Below are 22,559 nucleotides of genomic sequence, written 5' to 3'. Positions count from 1 at the left end.
AAGGAAACACAAGCTTTAAATGACACAATAGACCAGATAGATTTAATTGATTTTTATAGGACATTCCATCCAAAAACAGCAGATTACACTGTCTTCTCAAGTGCGCATGGAATATTCTCCAGGATAGATCGCATCTTGGGTCACAAATCAAGCCTCAGTAAATTTAAGAAAACTGAAATCATAGCAAGCATCTTTTCTGACCACAATGCTATGAGATTAGAAATAAATTACAGAGAAAAAAAACGTAAAAAACACAAACACATGGAGGCTAAACAATACGTTACTAAATAACCAAGAGGTCACTGAAGAAATCAAAGAGGAAATCAGAACATACCTAGAGACACATGACAATGAAAACACGATGATCCAAAACCTATGGGATGCAGCAAAAGCAGTTCTAAGAGGGAAATTTACAGCTATACAAGCCTACCTCAAGAAACAAGAAAAATCTCAAATAAACAATCTAACCTTACACCTGAAGGAACCAGAGAAAGAAGAAAAAACAAAACGCAAAGTTAGCAGAAGGAAAGAAATCATAAAGATCAGAGCAGAAATAAATGAAATAGAAACAAAGAAAACAATAGCAAAGATCAATAAAACTAAAAGCTGGTTCTTTGAGAAGAAAAACAAAATTGATAAACCACTGGCCAGACTCATCAAGAAAAAGGAGAGGACTCAAATCAATAAAATTAGAAATGAAAAAAGAGAAGTTACAACAGACACCGTAGAAATACAAAGCATTCTAAGAGACTACTACAAGCAACTCTATGCCAATAAAATGGACAACCTGGAAGAAATGGACAAATTCTTAGAAAGGTGTAACCTTCCAAGACTGAAGCAGGAAGAAATAGAAAATATGAACAGACCAATCACAAGTAATGAAACTGAAACTGTGATTAAAAATCTTCCAACAAACAGAAGTCCAGGACCAGATGGCTTCACAGGTGAATTCTATCAAACATTTGAAGAAGAGCTAACACCTATCCTTCTCAAACTCCTCCAAAAAATTGCAGAGGAAGGAACACTCCCAAACTCATTGTATGAGGCCACCATCACGCCGATACCAAAACCAGACAAAGATACTACAAAAAAAGAAAATTACAGACCAATATCACTGATGAATATAGATGCAAAAATCCTCAACAAAATACTAGCAAACAGAATCCAACAACACGTTAAAAGGATTATACACCACGATCAAGTGGGATTTATCCCAGGGATGCAAGGATTCTTCAATAAAAGCAAATCCATCAATGTGATACAGCATATTAACAAACTCAAGAAGAAAAACCATATGATCATTTCAATAGATGCCGAAAAAGCTTTTGACAAAATTCAACACCCATTTATGAAAAAAACTCTCCAGAAAGTGGGCATAGTGGGAACCTACCTCAACATAATAGAGGCCATATACGACAAACCCACAGCAAACATCATTCTCAATGGTGAAAAACTGAGAGCATTTCCCCTAAGATCAGGAACAAGACAAGGATGTCCACTCTCGCCACTGTTATTCAACATAGTTTTGGAAGTCCTAGCCACAGCAATCAGAGAAGAAAAAGAAATAAAAGGAATACAAATTGGAAAAGAAGAAGTAAAACTGTCACTGTTTGCAGATGACATGATACTATACATAGAGAATCCTAAAAATGCCACCAGAAAACTACTAGAGCTAATCAATGAATTCAGTAAAGCTGCAGGATACAAAATTAATGCACAGAAATCTCTTGCATTCCTATACACTAATGATGAAAAATCTGAAGGAGAAATTAAGGAAACACTGCCATTTACCACTGCAACAAAAAGAATAAAATACCTAGGAATAAACCTACCTAGGGAGACAAAAGACCTGTATGCAGAAAACTATAAGACATTAATGAAAGAAATTAAAGATGATACCAACAGATGGAGAGATATACCATGTTCTTGGATTGGAAGAATCAATATTGTGAAAATGACTATGCTGCCCAAAGCAATCTACAGATTCAATGCAATCACTATCAAATTACCAATGGCAGTTTCTACGGAACTAGAACAAATCATCTCAAAATTTGTATGGAGACACAAAAGACCCCGAATAGCCAAAGCAGTCTTGAGGGAGAAAAATGGAGCTGGAGGAATCAGACTCCCTGACTTCAGACTATACTACAAAGCTACAGTAATCTAGACAATATGGTACTGGCACAAAAACAGAAACATAGATCAATGGAACAAGACAGAAAGCCCAGAGATAAACCCAGGCACCTATGGTCAACTAATCTATGACAAAGGAGGCAAGGATATACAATGGAGAAAAGACAGTCTCTTCAATAAGTGGTGCTGGGAAAATTGGACAGCTACATGTAAAAGAATGAAATTAGAACACTCCCTAACACCATACACAAAAATAAGCTCAAAATGGATTCGAGACCAAAATGTAAGAACAGACACTATAAAACTCTTAGAGGAAAACACAGGAAGAACACTCTTTGACATAAATCACAGCAAGATCTTTTTTGATGTACCTCCTAGAATGGAAATAAAAACAAAAATAAGCAAATGGGACCTAATGAAACTTAAAAGCTTTTGTACAGCAAAGGAAACTACAAAGAAGACGAAAAGACAACCCTCAGTATGGGAGAAAATATTTGCAAATGAATCAACAGACAGAGGATTTATCTCCAAAATATATACACAGCTCATGCAGCTCAATATTAAAAAAACAAACTACCCAATCCAAAAATGGGCAGAAGACCTAAATAGCCATTTCTCTAAAGAAGACATACACATGGCCAAGAAGCACATGAAAAGCTGCTCAACATCACTAATTATTAGAGAAATGCAAATCAAAACTACAATGAGGTATCACCTCACACCAGCTAGAATGGGCATCATCAGAAAATCTACAAACAACAAATGCTGGAGAGGGTGTGGAAAAAAGGGAACCCTCTCGCACTGTTGGTGGGAATGTAAATTGATACAGTCACTATGGAGAACAGTATGGAGATTCCTTAGAAAACTAAAAATAGAATTACCATACAACCCAGCAATCCCACTACTGGGCATATACCCAGAGAAAACCATAATTCAAAAAGACACATGCACTCCAATGTTCATCACAGCACTATTTACAAGAGCAGGTCATGGAAGCAACCCAAATGCCCATCCACAGATGAATGGATAAAGAAGATGTGGTACATATATACAATGGCATATTACTCAGCCATAAAAAGGAACGAAATTGGGTCATCTGTTGAGACGTGGATGGATCTAGAGACTGTCATACAGAGTGAAGTTAAGTCAGAAAGAGAAAAACAAATATTGTATATTAATGCACATATGTGGAACCTCGAAAAATGGTACAGATGAACTGGTTTGGAGGGCAGAAATAGAGACACAGATGTAGAGAAACAAACGTATGGACATCAAGGCGGGAAGTATCGGGGGTAGGGGTGGCGGTGGTGGTGGTGTGATGAATTGGGAGATTGGGACTGACATGTATACACTGATGTGTATAAAACTGATGACTAATAAGAACCTGCTGTATAAAATAAATAAATAAATAAAGTGGAAGAGAGAGGCAGAGGAGAGCTTGAGAAAGAGAGGTGATGATAACAAGTCGTGTCAGAGAGCTGCTAAATTGCTGGCTTTGAAGATGGGAGGGGGCAGCCATAAGCCAAAGAATGTAGGTGGCCTCTAGAAGCTGGAAGAGGCAAGGAAACGAATTCTCTCCTAGAGCCTCCAGAAAAAAACACAGCCCTGCTGACATCTTGATTTTAACCCAGCGAGACTGGTGTCCGATTTTGAACCTAAAGAACTCCAAGATGATAAATTTGTGTTATTTTAGGCACTGAGTTTACAGCAATGCTACAAGCAGCAACAGAAAGCTAGTACACTATTTCACACACATCTTTCTTTATCGATATTTATAGATCGAATTTTGTTTTAATGGTGTTTAACATACTTGACTTCTCCTAAGAAGACACGTGTGCCTGAAATTCAGATACAGCAATGAGAAAAAAGGAAATGACTGGTAAGGAAACATAACTAAAAAGGAATATTGCACCTAAATGTGGGAAGCTTATATTATAAAGTTTTACCTCACATACTTAAAATATGCAGCATTTACCAAATCCAGTTAATCTAACATTCTTCCTCAATTATGTATCCAAACAGAAAAAGTACACCAAAAAATTTGTTTTCCTAGTATTTTTATAATCCCCTCTCTGAGAAATCTACAAGACTTGCCTCAACGATTCAAAAAGCATTTAAACTTGCTTATGTACTTCCACTGCTAACAGTTTTAACTGTTATAAAATTGCCTAATCATGGGGCTTCTTCTGGGGATATTTCTCCCCAGATGAGCTTTGGGGGTCAGGATCCCTGTACTTTGCTTCTTTTCTTCTGTTATAGTAACTTTCCCTCATAGCCTTTATTATATTAACTAGCTCTGATACAGAAGCTGTGTGATATTTACAGAGTCAGAAAATGTGGGGTCCTCTTGTACCTCACATGGCCTTTCCAGAGATCAATGGCATCTGTAAAAGGAGCAAACTGGACTGTAGCATCCCCTCCAACTATTAAGTACTATGAACCACAGAACAAAGATGCATTCATTTTAAAGTATACCACTCTACGCTTCAAATTATCTCCTTCACAGTGAAATGTAAAGTAATTAAACTCTCAGATGACCCTTTAAAACAAAAAGCTTGGTCCTTAATGAGTTGATTCCACTTTTAGATCCCGGTGGATACACACCCTCCTGCTACATTTAACAGAGAAATAAGCTATCCTGTACATGCAGAGAATATGGTTTTAATTCCATGATCTGGGAGTGCCCTAAAAAAAAAAAAATCTGGTCTAGATGTTCTAATTATTGCTAGAAAGAAAAGCTACTACTATGGGTCCATGATACCGTAACCAGAAATCTAAACTCCAAAAGACTCTGAAAACTCAAAGTTTTTTCATTTAAGTCTTTTGGTGGCAAAATCTAATCTGACCTGAACTCATCCAAGAGCAAAACCAACATGAACTAATGTGATGCTATTTAGTTTTTACCCCTTTAGTGTACATCTTCATCTGTCACAGAAATATTAATATGATTGTAGGGTGGTACCAAAGGTCCCACGAGAAGTGTTATATAATATATGGTTTATGCACCTTATTCTAAAGATCAGAAAAACTCTGAATTCCAAAACATGCCTTGCCCCAAGGGTTTCAAGTAAGGGACTGGGAACCTGTATTCTAAAACAACTATCATTTTCGGTAGGGGTCCTCAACTTTTTAATGGCAATGATTTACGTGACTTGTTTTAAAAGTTTTAAGTCCATTTTATAGTGAACATACTCACACAGAGTGCCCAAATGAATTCTGTAAGAAATATCCTCCCTGCAAATACTCACTTGGCTCATCTTAGTGGAGGAAGGAAGCCTGGGCTCGTTAATTTCATACAAGACTACCAATTTGGTGGAAAGATGTAAATAATGAGAGAGGTGCTGTGTCCTAGAACAACTAGGACTTAGTGATGTATTAGACATAAGTGGGGGATAAAGGAGAAGGAGGTATCAAAAATGACCTCTAATTTCTCCCTTGAACAACTGTGTAGTGGTACCATTTACTGAAATGAGGAAGAGTGAGAGGGTAGGATTCTGAAGTGGAAGGTAAGATTCTCGTAAGACAAGGTTTTTTTATAAGTTCAAGATGCCTGTGAGAAATCCAAGAATACATGTCAAGTGAGCAGCTGAATATGTGAGTATGGAGTTCAGAAGAAAGGTCTCAACTATTGACATAAACTTGGGAAGGCATATGGATAATATCTGAAATCAAGGCAATGGATAGTATCACTGGAGTGTGTGTTAAGAGAAAAGGGAGGCACAGAATCAAGCTGTTAAGTTACTCGGATAGGATGAGCAACAAGCAAAGACTGAGGTGAGAAGTGGCCTGAGAGGTAGAACAAACAAGAGTCTGATGTGGGCACACGAAGCAAAGCAGAGCGTGTTTCCAGCAGGAATGACGGGTCAACACGGCTGGGCTCTCAGCTGGGGACTGAAAACCAGATTGCAGCAGGCTGACTATAAATGGCAGGTGAGGACATGAAAATAAAGTTGGTGTAAATGATGCTTTTAAAAAATACTGAAATGGCAAACAGAAATGGAGAAGCAGGTGGAGAGAAACATGAAGATCAAGGGTGTAATTTTGGGGGGTGGGGGAAGATGAGAGACAGCTGAACATGTTTGTAGGACAATGACATGGATCCTAGATGCAAGGGAGACAAGGACAGAGGGCAGAACCAAAATCCTGGACCAAAGTGGAAGAGGATGGCGTCCGGAACACGCATGCAGTGGGACTGGTCTTTCACAAGAGAAAGGGTCTACATTTTAAAAAGAAACAAAACAACAGGTACAGATACAGGCAGGATTACAGATTTTGTGGTGGGAGGATAAGAGTCCCACATGATGGCACATGTAAGTGACTAGGACTTCACAGTATGTGTGCTATGTTTTCTAATCTCACACCTGGTTCCATTCATTCTGTCTCTTTATTTTATTTTGCCACATTTACACATTTCTGTAAACTGCCTTTTAGGAACAAGGCAGAATATAAATAAAAATTTTAAAATATGAAACAGAAATGTGTTAATGGACTAGTATTCCAAATGCAAAAAGAAAATTAAATCATGTAGCATTCTATGTATACACATCTAGTAAACTTTATTCTCTGGACAAAGTCCTTTTCCCTTAATAATTTAGTAAAAGTTAGTATATTAACTTTAATTAAATTTCAGCAACTAAAACCACATGTAGTTTTCTCACCTACTGTACTCCAGGTATGGAACTAATATAAAACTTCCACGGAAGCCAAAAACATCTTATGCTCTATTATATCCCAGCTGCTTAATATAGTCCTGACATACAACAAGTACTCAATAAATACCTGTAGACAGACTAGGCCTATATAAATCAACAAGTTCCTACCCTTAAGGAGTTTACATACGAGTATGTTCTATCTTTCTGACTAGAATGATGGCTCTAAGTAGACAGTGCCCTCAAGGCATAAGAAAGCTAACTTAACACTAGCAAAGCTGGGCCCTTCTACTCTTAGTCTCCTGTCTCATTTATTGGTTTAAAATAAGTGTACTGATTAAAATAGTGAAATAATAGCAATAATTATAAGAGTAATGATATTACTGCTTAGAATGACAAGACATTAAGATAGGAAGACAATAAAAATAATAATAAAGGAGCAAACTGTATCATAATGCCTTGAAAAGAATTTGGACATAGAGTGAATCTGACATAAAATTACTACAGATTTCATGCAGTCATTTACACTTTCTCTTTAAAGTCTGAGTTAGTTGTGTTTTATTACAATGTAGTAAACCAGAGTTTATACTGTGAATGCAGTAAACAATAATTGAAGACCCTATGGAATTTTACACATGGTAAATGCTTAATAAATATTTGCTTTTAGAGGCTCAGTCTATGTTTACACATGGATTAAGGCAACTTTTGACTCAAACACCTGATTTACAACTAATCTGTACACCAAAAACTGCTACTTCCTGGATATCCTGCCACTCTAGCCTTAACCCACCACCACCGAAGGTTGAGGAACACTCACCTTGCACCTAAGGCTTGACAAACCAACCACCATCAAAGGGGGAGGCCACTTCAAATCCTAGCCCTCTCAGCCTGAAATGCTGCACTGGAGGCACTGCCTAATACCACTATGGGAGCTGACCAACCCCTTAAATCCCGACCGACAGTTCAGGAGTTCAGTAAATTAATGCATTAAATAAAGTCAGTAGGCTGGCCTACACAGTACTTATTATTTATCATGTTGTTACTAATGGGATAATGCACTTAAGTCATTGATTCAAAATATATTATAAACTCCTGGAGGTCAGAAACCATGACTTATTCATCGGTACATTCTTGTACCCATGGTAACCACTAGGTATAAGCTGGCTACGCATAAGTGAGTCCTCAGTGGAAGACAACCCCCGATCTTAAGTTCCAGTCCACAGACTTCCAAATGATTAGAAGGTTTCCACCAGTCCACGGACTTCCAAATGATTAGAAGGTTTCCATGCCTGTTATAAAAGTCAATGTCTGACATGAAAGGAAAGTGTCTTCTCATAATAGAAACTCTCATACATAATTTGCTAATGGTACTTCCTAACAAGGAAGATACTTTTATTTCATGTCACTTCACAGATGTTAGACAACTAGGAAAGAACAGTCCCTTTCTCCTTAGTACATGGAGACTGTTTCTGGACAATCAGGGACACTAAGGCTTCATAGTCTCTTTCTCTTTTTACTACTTATTTTTTTTATGGCCTGCTAATTTCACCCTGAAACCTACTAAAACGACACTCTTCTGATTGTTGAGAATCTTCTAAAATGGATATTACTCATGGGAGAGGGGGATAAACATGGTAAAATAAACACCCAGCAAATACCCATTTAGCTCCTTTTTGCACCCACTGCCTATCTCTTTAAAATGCATTTTCTGTAAATACTAAATTCCCATGAAACATTCTGATAAATATTATAATACCAGCAACTGAGTTTCAAATTCCCAGGTACTGCAACCATTTATGCCTATTATTATTTGATAGCATATAATTTCTGATATAAATTATTCCTTTAATACTTTGCTACTATTCTTTTACTAAAATGGCTACTTTTTTTAAAAAGGCAATATTACAGAAACACAGTTCAAAGTATGTTGGCTGATTTTACCAATCAATAATATCCAGTGCTTAAGGTCAACAAGGGGCCACATAACTGAACAGGGAGTACACATGTCAAAATATACTGCTCTGGAGATATAAGTTTCACTTAGAGTATTTTGAAAGTGCTAATAACAGGTATTCTTGATTAGGAATGAAAATGTTGTTTTTAAATGTGTGAGTCATATTAGAGATCAGCTATTAAATTCACTATTTGTTACTCAACCATTTAACGCATTGTCGTCATGTTTACTTATCAATACCTGTAGAAAGAGCATTATTTTGTTTGAGCAATAACTAGGACACTTGTATTCACAGTATAAAACTCAGGTTTACTAGAATGTAATAAAATTTAACCAATGAAAACTTTTAAAAAGTGTTAATGACTACACGATATCTGCAGTAATTTTGTTTTTTTTTTAATATTTAAATATTTATTTATTTATTTGGCTGTGCAGGGTCTTAGTTGCGGCATGCGGGATCTAGTTTTCTGACCAGAGATCGAACCCGGGCCCCCTGCATTGGGATTGCGGAGTCTTAACGCTGGACCACCAGGGAAGTCCCTCCGCAGTAATTTTGTATGTGAGTCACTCCGTCAAATTCCTTGCAGGGCTTTATGATACAATGCACTCCCCTATACTTTGAGAGTTCGTGATCAGTACATGCCTGCACTTCTCAAGAGTCTCTAGAATTTAAATTCCCCTGCAGCCTTTCAAGAAGGATCATTCCTCATATCCTAAGGCAAGCATCTTCCCAGGAGCACAAGTCAAACAGAAAAGTCTGTCTCCTCTCTTTAGAAAAGCTTTACATAGTGGAGCTGCATTGGCACATTCTTTTCACCGCGGGGAGAGAAGCTACAAAGTAAAAAAAAAAGAAAGCATATCGGGAGAGAGCCCCGATTATATATAAAAATTCTAAGGTGCTAGTTTCACAAACTATCTTAACCATTCACAAATCTGTAAAAACATTAATAATAATAATGTACAAATCCATGTACCCATCATTGAGTTTTAACAAATATTAACATATTTTCATATTTGCTTAAGCTCCCTTTAAAATAGAAGAAAAAGTTATACGTAGATTTGGGACTTCCCTGGTGGTGCAGTGGTTAAGAATCTGCCTGCCAAGGCAGGGGTTAAGGGTTTGAGTCCTGGTCCGGGAAGATCCCACATGCCGCGGAGCAACTAAGCCTGTGCGCAACAACTACTGAGCCTGCGCTCTGGAGCCCACGAGCCACAACTACTGAGCCCACGTGCCACAACTACTGAAGCCCACGTGCCTAGAGCCCGTGCTCTGCAACAAGAGAAGCCACCGCAATGACAAGCCCACGCACTGCAATGAAGAGTAGCCCCCGCTCGCCGCAACTTAGAGAAGTCCTGCGCACAGCAACGAAGACCCAACGCAGCCAAAAATAAATAAAATAAAATAAATTTTTTTAAAAAAGCTATACATAGATTTGAAGGAGCTCTACCCAAACCTTCCTTCTCCAGAGTTACCCACTATTCCTAAAGTTAATGTGTCTTATTTCCATGTATATTCTTATACTTTTATGTACTCTCACTAGATACATACATATCAATAAACAGTAATATGCTATATTGTTTCAAAATTCTACATAAATGCATAATACAGTATTCATATATCCTTTGGCAACTTGCGTTTTTTTTTTTTTTGTGGTACGCGGGCCTCTCACTGTTGTGGCCTCTCCCGTTGCAGAGCACAGGCTCCGGACGCGCAGGCTCAGCGGCCATGGCTCACGGGCCCAGCTGCTCCGCGGCATGTGGGATCTTCCCAGACCGGGGCTCGAGCCCGTGTCCCCTGCATCGTCAGGCGGACTCTCAACCACTGCGCCACCAGGGAAGCCCAGCAACTTGCTTTTTTTACTCAATATTATGTACTTGAAATATGTATCCATGTTATAAACAAAGATCTAGTTTATTCATTTTTACCAAGGGATAGTATTCCATTGCATGAATAAACCATAGTTTATCCATTTCCCTACTAAAGTACAGCTGGATTGTTCTACTTTATCACTATTTTAAGAGCTGCTATAATCATCTTTGTTAGATGTTTGCTTGGGCAACTGCTCCAATTTTAGTTAAGAATTCAGCTCAACAAAAATTCAGGTTGCGGAAGAAAAGAACCCTTAGAATGAAAGTAAATTCACCCAGATCCCATTGACCCAGTCTTTTTTTTCCATAGGAGTTGAGAAAACTGTACATTTTTCTTCAAAACCAAACTGTATGAACTGCACAATAAAAGAGTAAGTCTACAAGAGCCCCCAAAAGTACTCAATACATCTCTGATTTGAATATTTCTGCTCTATTCACGTGGATCAATTAATTCACCTATGTTCAGCTCTTCTGTCACTTGTGTGATGCTGGCAAACATTAAGACAGAATGTAAAGATGGCACCATTACATCTATAGACGAACGGGAAATGGGGATAGGAAAATAAATGTAATGCTAAAAAGGACCACGTCATAACTGGGTGCTATTTTATTTGTGGTTACCGCGCATTTTCTTAAGGACTGATATCCTTAAGAAATCTACTTCCTTATAACTGATGACTGAATTAATTGGTCATTTATGAAAAGTTAAAAGAAAAAATATGTTTTAAAAAAACTCTACCAGAAATATCTATATCCCTAATACCGTTAGAGTATGTGGTAGGTTTAATTCCACAAAGTTATTAAAATCCTCACAGCATTCCTCTGAGTGTCGGAGAAAAGGGCTCAACCTCACACTACATCAAAGCAAGGCTTCTTTTACACCAGCTCAAAAATCACCACTCTCTACCTTCCTTCCTAGTTTTTCAACTCATACCTTACCTAGTCTCATATTAATAAAGAATTATAAAAGGTTTTTACAAGTCAGTCATATTCTTTGGAAATACCTTTAGAATGGATCCAGCAATACTGCATTTAACCCATGTTTTTCATGAAAATGTGTAAGATTGATAGTACTCTTCCCATCTAATCACATGAAAACTAAAATCAGTTCTCAGTGAGGTTGTTACCATACCTTTTGCTTCTTTGACAGTCAAAATGCCCGAAGTAAGTCAATGACAACCTAAGTTCTGAAAGGCTGAAATATGGAGAAAAGGGATTCCAGTTCACATTGCATAAATCAACTTAAAAAATAAGGGGCTCACATAATGCCAACTTAAATCCCCCCCACACAAATTACGTGTTTGGTTCTTTATGTTCTGCATCATCTTTTCAAATTTTAATATTGTGAAACAGCTTCTAACATTTCTTGCTATAGCTATGAATCTTAAGTCTGCCAATACTAGTCATTGTTTGCAAACTAAGTAATAAATTTAAACTAGGTATAGATTCCATCAGCATTTTAGGTTCTAATGGAACACATTAAAGGTTCTAATGGAACACCAAAGTTACTATAGACCAACCTGAAATCATATTTTCTCTAAATATACCCCTATATCATAAACCTATCTGGAAACTATCCCTTGATTTTTAAAAGTAAACTATAGTTCTTTTCTAAAAAAATATTCAGTTCTCTTTCACATCATTTAGAAAACAGTGAGTCAGTGGATCATGATGTAGTGGAAAAGGAAATGACTTATAAAAATGGCTAATATGTATTGAATATCTACATACAGTGCCAAGCACTGTAAAAAAAAATATGATACATGAACCATTACATGTAAAGGTAACTTATGAGGAAGGTACTTTTATACCCGATTCAGAGATAAGGAAATGGAGGCAGATAAGTAACTTGCCCAAACTCAAAGATGTAAGTGTATGTGACTCCAGGTATGCTCAGGTCTAAAGCACTTCACCACTATGCTTGTATTATCAAGATTAAAATACTGTAATCTACTGCAAGAGCAAATTTTTCACTCCTTAAATTCTTAATTTTATTCTTTAAAGCCTTTTAAAGAACATTTACAGCCACCAACAAATCCAAAAGGCAACAGACTAAGGATCTGCGTTTGTGTTCAACAGTGATTTCCTTTTCCATTCTAAACCAAAAGGAGAATACTCTACTTGGATAAGCCACTTCAGCCCGTGTGCTTTTCCTCTTCCCTCATCAACAAAGACCTAAGCAGTACAACACTTCGGCGAACCTACACTTGTCTGTCTCCAAAGTAGCCCTATTACACAGAGGACCAACACCACCGTCAGGACCATTTCCTTACGACAGCCCCTATGTTATTCTGTTCCTATCTTCACTTCTCAAAAGAACTTAACCACCCTCTGCTGGATAACTTGACACGACAAAGGACTAAGGCTAAACTACTAATGCTTAATATCAAAGTCATTTTCTTTTTCCACAACCGCCTTTTCAAGCCAGCAAAACTCTCGGTTCACTCTCCACCGCGATCTGCATCTAGGAACAAACCCACCTGGGACACTCACCAAGGTTCGCCGCCAGGGACCCTGGTTTATCTGGTCGGCGCCTAGAGTGGGCATTCAATAAATCCTCCTGAATGAATTGGTGGAAGGCAGGGTGGGGGGAGGCGGGAAGGGGGGCGCGAAGAAATTTCACGACCCTGAGATCTCTGCAGTGGCGCCCGGTCTGGGGAGGAGGAACCGGGGCGACTGGGAGAACCTGGAGCCGCTGGGTGCTCCTCGACAGGCAGGTCTGTTGGTCGGACGCTGGCTTGGGAAGACGCGGGCGCCGTCTCCGTGAGTCTCCGCAGCGCGCTCCCGGGCCTCGGCCTGCGCCTCCGCCTTTCTCCCGGACCCTGGCGTCCCGCACGCTGGAGGCCCCGGCCGATCAGCCCTCCGAAGCCACGGGCCAACCCAGGACCCGCGCTCGCTCACCTGCCGCTCCCGCTACAGCACCCCGGTCTGCATCCGGCGCGAGCCTGGCAGTCCCGCGGGCCCGTGAGATCAGCTGATTCACGGGGGGCGGGGCTTCTGGGCAGGGGCTGGGCGGCGAGCGAGTGTGAAGGCCGGAGATCACTCCCGACGTAGGTGGGGTTAGATGCCAACGGAGTCTGGTAGGGATCAAAATTACTAAAGGGGCGTTAGGCACCGCGGGCAACGTTCCCGAGATACTGCCTTTCCCTTAGGACCAGGCAGAGCCACGACTCCTAAGATGCACTTGGGCAATGACGTAACGTGGCGTCGCCAGGGCCTAACTACGAGCGGTTCCATGGTAACGGTGAGGAGAGTGGTTGGGAGCTGCAGTCATTTTGCTGCTACCTCAGACTGCTGTAGTCCGAAGGGTAAGTTCGTTACTCCTGACAGTGAAAAGGCTAAAATGTCTTCAGACTGCTTCTATAGACTGTACCCTAATGGTACTCACTTCCTCCCCCGAGAATGACGTCATCGCCAGGCGGCTGGGATTGGCGCTAGTATCCGCACTTTTTACTACTTCGTTGCAACCCCGAAGGATGGAGTGTGGTAAGAGGAAATGAGTTGGCCTCTCCTGTGATCCCCACTGAGCTCTCCCGTATGCAATCTGAGTAACGCCAGTTTGCTCAGCACACAGTTTCACGACTGTCTGCTTGTTGCAGTCACAGCCGCACCACGACTCAGCTCGCGCCCCCTAAGTCCCCTCGTGAAGATTTTCCCGAGACGCCACTCGTGACAGTGGGTGCAAACTCTACTGCTGGGCAGTGTGCCATCGCTGGACCTGTAAACCTGTATTCAGACCATCAGCGAAAGATGTGCAGTCAGGGTCTGAAACTCCTGTGCATAAATGGTCTATTAAGTTCACCAACATCCTCAACTCGATTGCCTCCTTGATCCTCCATCACCTGCAAAACCGTTAGTTTACAACAGTTCAACCAACCTTGTACACTCTTGCACCAGTGCTGGAAAAAACATAACCCTGAGGATTGGTACCACTGCAGACCAAGGGTGTCCAACTTCAGTCAGGACTACCATGTGGCCAGGCAATCTTGTTAAGCCCCAAATTGTCCGTAACACATTGCTATTCAGAATTTCTCCTATCCCTATCCCCTGTTCTTCCCAGCCCATACACTCTCCTAACTTTTTACTGAACTCTACCCACCCACCCTCTTTGGTAAAAATTAAAAAAAAATAAACTTTGCCTCCTACATTTCTAAGGAAAATGAGACCCCCCAGGGATGAATTTCCTTAACTCCCAGCAGCCGCTATCACAAAGCCTACCTGCAGCCCCAGCCTTCCTTTCCTTCGCCCTCTTTCTCCTTAGAAGTGTTCTGGCCTCTCAAGGTTAATCCCTTCCAATCCACTTAGAGGCTTGCTCCATTACTTATCGCTTCTCTTTTGTGTATTTTCAACCTCCCTGTCTCTTGTTACTCTTACTGCTAAGGATATGAGCCTGTTCCTGCATATCCATCTTTAATTTCTTTTTCCTTTGTCCTCCTTTCTTTTACTTTCTGACCTCCCAATCTTCCTCCTTCCAATCTGCAGTCTCTGCTTTTTCAGGTCTACTGAAACCAGTAACCACCTTCTAATTTTGAAAGCTAATGATACATTCTAAGAATGGAACCATTCTATGCAACCATTTAAAAGAAGGAGAATGCTCTGTATGTATTGATGTGGAATGATCTGGAAGTTAGGTTAAGAGAAAAAATGCTAGATGCTGAATCATGTGAATTGTATTCTACCAGTTACATGTTATGTATGTCTTTTCACAGGAAGAGAAAGAGAGGATATATATCCTTGTCTTTGTATATTCATATCTTGGCTCTGACAGGATGCATTAAAGTGACTGACACTGGGGAGGAAAATTGGGAACAAAGGTAGGAAAAAAACACACTTTTCACTCTATGCCATATTGCACTGTTTGAACTTGTAACTTTACAAATATAGTTTGAATATGCTTTTTTAAACTTATTTTTAAAGCTTTTAAATCTAAAAAAAAAGGTACAATTTTCATTCTTATCTTCCTTTCCCTCTTTTCCTCCTTGTTTTCTGGGATACATTCCTTCTGGGTTTTCTCCTACTCCTCAGACCTTTCCTTTACATTTCAGACTCTTTCTTTCACTTGTCCCTTATATACATGGACTAAATAAATATTTATTGCACACCTATTATGTGCCAGGCACTGTTCTAAGTACTAGAGAGACACAACAATTAGCAAAACAGATAAGAGTGCCTCGTCTCATGGAACTTGCACTCTGTTGATGTGGAAGATAGTCTCCAACGATGGCCACCATCAGTTCCCCCTTCATGTATAGAAATGCCACTCTTGACATCAAGAGATGCAGTCTATAGCCTTTTCCCCTGAATATGGGCTAGCCTATGGTTGTTTTCCCAACTAATAAAGCGTGACAGAAATGAAGTTCTGATACTTCTGAATCAAGGCCTTAGAAAGAACTGGCAGCTTCCACATCCCCGTCTGAGAAGCCAGCTGCCTGCCATGCTCCAACTATACTATAGATTGATAAAAGACAATATGAAGAGATAGGCCACATGGAAGAGCATTAAGGTGCCAGTCTTCTGGGACCTTCCAGGCCAGCCCAGTTACTGGCTGAATGCAGCTGAGTGAGTGACACCAGCCGACATCAAGGTGAGTGTAACAGCCTAGTTAAGCCCTGCCTGAATTCCTGACCCACATTCCCAAGAAATAGTAACTTGTTGCTTTGAGCCACTAAGTTTGGGGGATGGTTGGTTATGCAGCAATAACTGAGACAAGTGGGAAGAGTGAGAGGTAAACAAATACAGCAGTGACTAGGGCTACAAAGAAGCAAAATAGTATAGCAGCTAAAAGCACAGCCTGTGTTCAAATCTCAGCTCTAGCACTTACTAGCTTAATGACCTTGGCACAAGTTATTTAACCTCTATGTACTGCTGTTTCTTCATCCATAAAGCAGGGATCGCAAAGTCAGCTACTTTATGGGGTGATATGAGGACTAAATATAAAGTGCTTAGAATGCTACCCAGCATATAAGTGCTATATAAATGTTGTTGTTTTGTATGAACAATAAAGAAATGTAAAGGAATAGACAGGGAAGAGTGCAATTTCATGTAAGGTGTGCAGGGCAAGCCCCTTTTCCAAGAAGACATCTAAACAGAGATCTAAAAGGAAGTGAGGGCACAAGCCATGTGAATATCTGACACTCCAGGCAAAGGGAATAAGTAACTGTGAAGGCTAGGAGGGCAGTGTGGCTAGAGCTGAAAGAGAAGAGATTGAAAGAGACTGAATGAGGCTAGAGTTAAATGAGAAGAGGTTGAAAGGTAAGAGATAAGATCAGGTAGACAATGATCTGGTAGTAGGAGCAGATCCTCTGGGCCATGCAAAGGATGGAAAGGACTTTAGGTTTATCTGAATGATAAGACAACCATTGGGGCTTTGAGCAGAGGGTGTTGTAATCTGGCTTCTGTTTTAAAGGGATGATTCTTCTGCTCTGTGGAGAGTGATCCTAGTGTAGGAGTTTAAGAGCGGAAGCAGGGAGAGCTGAAAGAGGCTATCGCAGTACAGTTGTCCCTCAGTACCCATGGGGGATTGGTTGCAGGACCCCTGTGGATACCAAAATCTGCAGACACTCAAGTCCCTTATAGAAAATGGTGTAGTATTTGCATATAACCTATGCACATCCTCCTGTATACTTTTTTTAAGTTAATTAATTTATTTATTTATGGCTGTGTTGGGTCTTCATTTCTGTGCGTGGGCTTTCTCTAGTTGTGGCAAGCGGGGGCCACTCTGCATCGCAGTGTGCGGGCCTCTCACTATTGCGGCCTCTGTTGTTGTGGAGCACAGGCTCCAGACGCGCAGGCTCAGTAATTGTGGCTCACGGGCCCAGTTGCTCCGCGGCATGTGGGATCTTCCCAGACCAGGGCTCGAACCCGTGTCCCCTGCATTGGCAGGCAGATTCTCAACTACTGTGCCACCAGGGAAGCTCCCTTCCTGTATACTTTAAATCACCTCTAGATTACTTATAATACCTCATACAATGTAAACGTCATATAAATAGTTGCCTGGAACAGCAAATTCAAGTTTTTCTTCTTGAAACTTTCTGGAATTTTTTTTTTTCAAATATTTTCAATTTGTTGTTGGTTGAATCGGTGGATGCAGAACCCGCAGACACAGGAGGGCCAAGGCAAACAGTTACCTGGCTTGGCCTAGGATGGCAGTGGAGGAGAAGGTGAAAAGGAGTTGGACTCCTGATGTGTTTTGAAAGTGGAGCCTACAGTATTCGCTCATGGATTAGAAATGAGCAATTGAGACAAAAAGAAGAATTAAGGCCTGAGTTATTGGTAAAAATGCACTGTTGCTTACTGAGATGGAAAAGACTGGGAAAAAGAGTATGTCTGGGGATATAGGGAGGAAGTACCAAGTATTCATATTCCAACGTGTTATAGATTATATTGCTAGTAAGCATCTGAATGGAAATGCCAAGTAGACAATTGCATATATAAGTCTTGTGTTGAGAAGAAAGATCAGGGCTAGAGATAAAATTTAGGAAGTTGTCCATGGAAAAGATAAGCAGCCTGAGGCCCAAACTCTATTTAGAGATTAAGAAGATAGGGAGGATCTAGCCCAGAATCCTGCTAGGTTCTTTGAGAGGAGAATTTACTTGTGTTTGAGAAATAGAAAGAAGGCAAAAGTATCTAGCACAGAGGGAAGAGTGGTAGAAAGTGAAGTTGTAGTGATCATGTGAGGGTTGGTAGGCCAGGATATGAGTTTGTTTTTTATTCTAAATGCAAGGGGAATCATCAGAAAGTTTTAAGTGGGGAAGTGACCTGATTTTATTTATATTTTTGAAAGTTCATTCTGCCTAGTACTTTATGTATACGTCCAATTTCATTACACAGAATATTAAAAAGAAGTTTACTCAAGGGTTGAGATTTAGTAATATTAATATTTTTAAATTTCATTCTGACTGAATAGATTACAGGAGTGTAAGAATTGAAGCAGGGAGACCAAGGAGAAGGTATTTCATTAGGCCAAATGAGCGATGATGATGACTTGGACTAGGGTGATAGCAGTACAAATTGAGAATTAGGTAGATTTGAGAGCAGAATTGTCATGATTTAGTGATGGATTAGACATAATTTTGATTCGTATCCTGCCTGGATTTTTTCTTGAGCAAGTGATTCAAGGGCGTCCTGTTTTCTAAACTGGAGAAGACTAAGGAGAAGCATTTGGCATGGTTCAAGAGGTCTGTTGTTGGCATATTGACTTTGGGATACCTTTTTGGCATCCAAGTGGAAATATCAAGTTGGAAGTTGGGGTTCTAGGGAGAAGTCAGGTCTGGAGATAGAGATTTGAGTCATTTGCACATAGGTGCCATTCAGAGCTAAAGGGACTAGATGAACTTACCTGGGAAGAAAGTGTTGATAGGAAGGTGTAGATAAGGCTGGGACTAAGTACTGGGTTGCCCAAGCTTAGAAGTTGAGTAGAGGAGGAGGAACCAGGAAGGATGATTGCAAAGGAGTCCCAGAGAGGTAGGGGGAAAACTAGGAAAGTGCCCACTTCCCAGAAACCAAAGAGACTCTCAAGAAGGATGGCATGATAAACGGTGTTGAATGCTGCTAAATGGTAAAGTAAGATAAGGTATGAGAAGTGATTTGATAAGATGGAATCTCTGGTGACTTGGTGTGAGGAAAAAAAAATGTTCCATGCCATTCCAATTCTACAGGAATCAAGCCATTAGCCACTGCAGTTGCCCACTGACAGTGCACCCAGAGGGGAATTCAGGATGGAGAAAAACAGGAAACATTCTGTGCCTTGGATATACTGGCCCTTAGATAATTAAGATGCATATCTAAGGAAAATTTTCAAATGACCCCAGATTCTTGCTTATTCCCATACACAGAAAAGCACTAAAATCATTAACTTCAGCTATCTGTTCTTTGTGATTAGCAGTAATCTTTTGATGCTTGACTACACGTTTTTCCCAGTTAAAAAAGTTCATATGTATATCCTAGCTCCTCCCTTACCTCTTCAGAGCAGTTCCTCAGAGCTCTCTGAGAGGCTGTCTCCCAGGCTATTGTCCTCAGTAAGGTCCCTGAATAAAACTTAACTCACAACTTTTACGTTGTGTATTTTTCTTTCAGTAGACATTGACAAGAGCAGGTTCAGTGGAGCAATAGACAAAGAGGCTTTACTGGGGGTGAGTTTAAGAAAGAATAGGAGGTGAGGTAGCAGGGACATCTCCTTCAAGAAGTTTTGCTGTGAAGTGGAATAGAAAACTGGGGTAGTAGTTGGAGGGGAATGTGATGTCAAGGTATAGAATAGATACCCAAAACCCAAGCATTAAAAAAACAGATAATTGATATGAGAGCAAACCCAGATTTCCCATTGGAAAGAAACTGACCTTGTAAGGAAAAAAAGAAAAGATATCCAAACATGTCTTTCTAGATATTGTCATAGACTCAATACTGTCAGCACACAACCTGAGTTGAATTTAGTTATAAATATAAGCTCTTTTAGCATGGCATGTATTACACTAATTTGCAAACCTATATGTCTCTCTTGTTAGATTCTAAGGTCCCAGACTGTATTTTTCTTATTTTTTAATTCTCTAGAGACCAGCAACAGTGCCTTAAACTTAATAATTATTCAGTAAATTGTTTATTGATATCTAGCAATTTAACAATTTGTTGAAATGCAGTTCATTGGAATAGACTTAAGTGCTTGCCTCTTCTGCCAGCTACCCTGACTGACATAGGATCTTGTTCCTATTCTGATTGATTGCCCCCTGGGAGGAATTGAGTCATGATTCTCCCACTTTCCTATCTTTAAAAGTGATGAAATAAAATTCATATTTAATGGCAAGATGAGGAAAATTAAAACATAAAATTTTTCTTTGCCCATTTGGGCCTCCTCACTTCCCTTTAGTTTGTATTTTGCATCTATATTAAGCAGACCTCCTTAGGAGATACCATTGCTTCTTAATCTCATCAAGGGTCATGACTCCTTAGGAGATAACCTTCCTTCTAAATCTTGTAAGGGGCCATGACAATCCATGACCCACTACTCACTTTGTACATGTAGATCTGTATTGTGTAAACTGTCAACAATATGTCATTTGACATATGTCATTTGACATATAATATAACCCTTTGCCTCAAAAACTTGTATAACTGTACTTTGCTCTCTAATGGGTGGAACAGTCCTCAGAGCTTTCTGGAAGACTGTCTCCCTGGTTATAATCCTCAGATTGGCTTGAATAAAATTTTCTTTTTCTTTCTTAGATTGGCTGTTAACTAATGTTCCTGTTGGCGAAAGTCCTACAAGAATCCTTCTGGGCTCAAAGGGCAAAAGGATTGAAGGTGGTGGTTTACCTGCCCTGAGGCAATCCATGTGTGAGTGTGTGAATGTGTGTGAGGGGTGGTTAGTGGTAATGCACCCTCTGAAGGTAATGATAGTTGGACTAATTTTAATAATATTGCAATATAATATATTTTATAATGTACAGTTTGCAAAATGTTTCATTATATGTGCTTTATCCTCAAAACAACCCCATGATAGGTAATTATTCCTAAAATACAGATGAAGAAACTGAGGCCCACTGACTTGTCCAAGTTAAACTAACTACTATTAAGTGGCAGAGAGATTCAAACCCAGGTCTCCAAATCTGGATCTCCAAACTCCAAGTTCTCTGTTTTGTCCCCTACTTCAACTCCAACTGGATCAATGTGTTGAATATAGAGTTCAGGACTAAGATTAAAAAGTAGGGTTCCAAAAGAGGATGATAGAGGATGACAGAAAAGAAGTAACAGAGTCAGTGAAGGCCAGTATTAGAAACTGAGAATAAGACTCATGGGAGGGCAGGGTTCAGGGATATGCCTCAGAGTAGGATCAGAATGAACAATAAGTGAATGCTGATTTTAGGCTCCCATCCTCTACATGAATGAATGTGAATGTGTGTAGGGGTGCATTCATACACATATGTACATGCTGTTATTTAATTTTTTTTTTTTTTTTTTTTGCGGTACACGGGCCTCTCACTGTTTGTGGCCTCTCCCATTGCGGAGCACAGGCTCCGGACGTGCAGGCTCAGTGGCCATGGCTCACGGGCCCAGCTGCTCCACGGCATGTGGGATCTTCCCGGACCGGGGCACGAACCCGTGTCCCCTGCATTGGCAGGCGGACTCTCAACCACTGCGCCACCAGGGAAGCCCTGTTATTTAATTTAACAGCCATTTAATAGGAATCTGAAAGGAGTATAAGATATAGTTCATACCCTCAAAGAATGTTTTTCTCAACTTGTTAGGAAAACATTAAAAGTAGTTACTAGAGTGTTCAGACAGTCAGTGATCCAGGAGCTCATCCTTGGAAGAGATGGGGGTGTGGAGTGGGGAGAATCAAAGAAGCAAGGAAAGGTTTTGAGCAGAGATAGAACCTCAGCCAGGACTTGAAGGATGGATAGGTACAGGGGAGGGAAGAAGGTGTCAGTGGAGAGACACATGAAGGTTGAGTCAGAACAGCAGGGAAGGTCTGTTGGACAGTGAAGCTACTGGTGTGACTACAGTGACGAGTAGGGGGATGAGTGGGGAATAGTGGAGGGTGAGGCAGGATAGAGTCAGGTTGTCTGAAGCCAAGCTGAGGAATTTAGACTTGATTTCATAGGTAACTAAGGGTCTGTGAGGATGTATCAGAAATGATCAAAGAGGAATTTTAAAAGTATACCACAGAAACTTCTTCTGGGCTTTCAAAGTAGTTGTAGTCTGTGTTTTTTATTCTACTTAAGCATTAAAACAGAGGCTGTGTGTGTGTGTGTTTGTGTGTGTGTGTGTGTGTTACATTTTTTATTCTTACTGAATTAGATTACATTTCTCTCCCAAGTTAAATAGGTAGTTTAAAACAACTTACACCTTCGTTTTTAAAAACGGATGCTGAGATTCTAAGTGGCTGAGATTTTAGAAAAGGGGCACCCAAATCTCATTGACATCTGGGAGCATTTTACTCTGTGGCTGAACTTCATGTAAGA

The 22,559-nt window shown here is 40.1% G+C and overlaps 2 protein-coding genes across 10 annotated transcripts in view; one reads left to right on the top strand and one right to left on the bottom strand.

The window, feature by feature from the left end:
* The window catches only part of ALS2 (alsin Rho guanine nucleotide exchange factor ALS2), an 86,676-nt gene extending 73,015 nt beyond the window's left edge, over positions 1-13,661 (bottom strand). For 3 of the 6 annotated variants that reach the window (XM_067740977.1, XM_067740973.1, XM_067740978.1), the window contains exon 1: positions 13,507-13,660. The gene's annotated coding sequence lies outside the window, so the exon portion shown is untranslated. The other 3 variants (XM_067740974.1, XM_067740976.1, XM_067740975.1) reach the window with 3 other exon arrangements.
* CDK15 (cyclin dependent kinase 15) overlaps positions 13,618-22,559 on the top strand; it is a 112,079-nt gene continuing 103,137 nt past the window's right edge. For all 4 annotated transcript variants that reach the window (XR_010944311.1, XR_010944310.1, XM_067740982.1 and 1 more), the window contains exons 1-3: positions 13,618-13,913; positions 15,315-15,419; positions 20,821-20,931. The gene's annotated coding sequence lies outside the window, so the exon portion shown is untranslated. The remainder of the gene's footprint in view (positions 13,914-15,314; positions 15,420-20,820; positions 20,932-22,559) is intronic.

Source organism: Pseudorca crassidens, chromosome 6 (assembly GCF_039906515.1).
Source record: "Pseudorca crassidens isolate mPseCra1 chromosome 6, mPseCra1.hap1, whole genome shotgun sequence".
NCBI lineage: Eukaryota > Metazoa > Chordata > Mammalia > Artiodactyla > Delphinidae > Pseudorca > Pseudorca crassidens.
The sequence above is the reverse complement of the archived record's forward strand: the minus strand, read 5'-3'. Positions and strand labels throughout refer to the sequence as shown.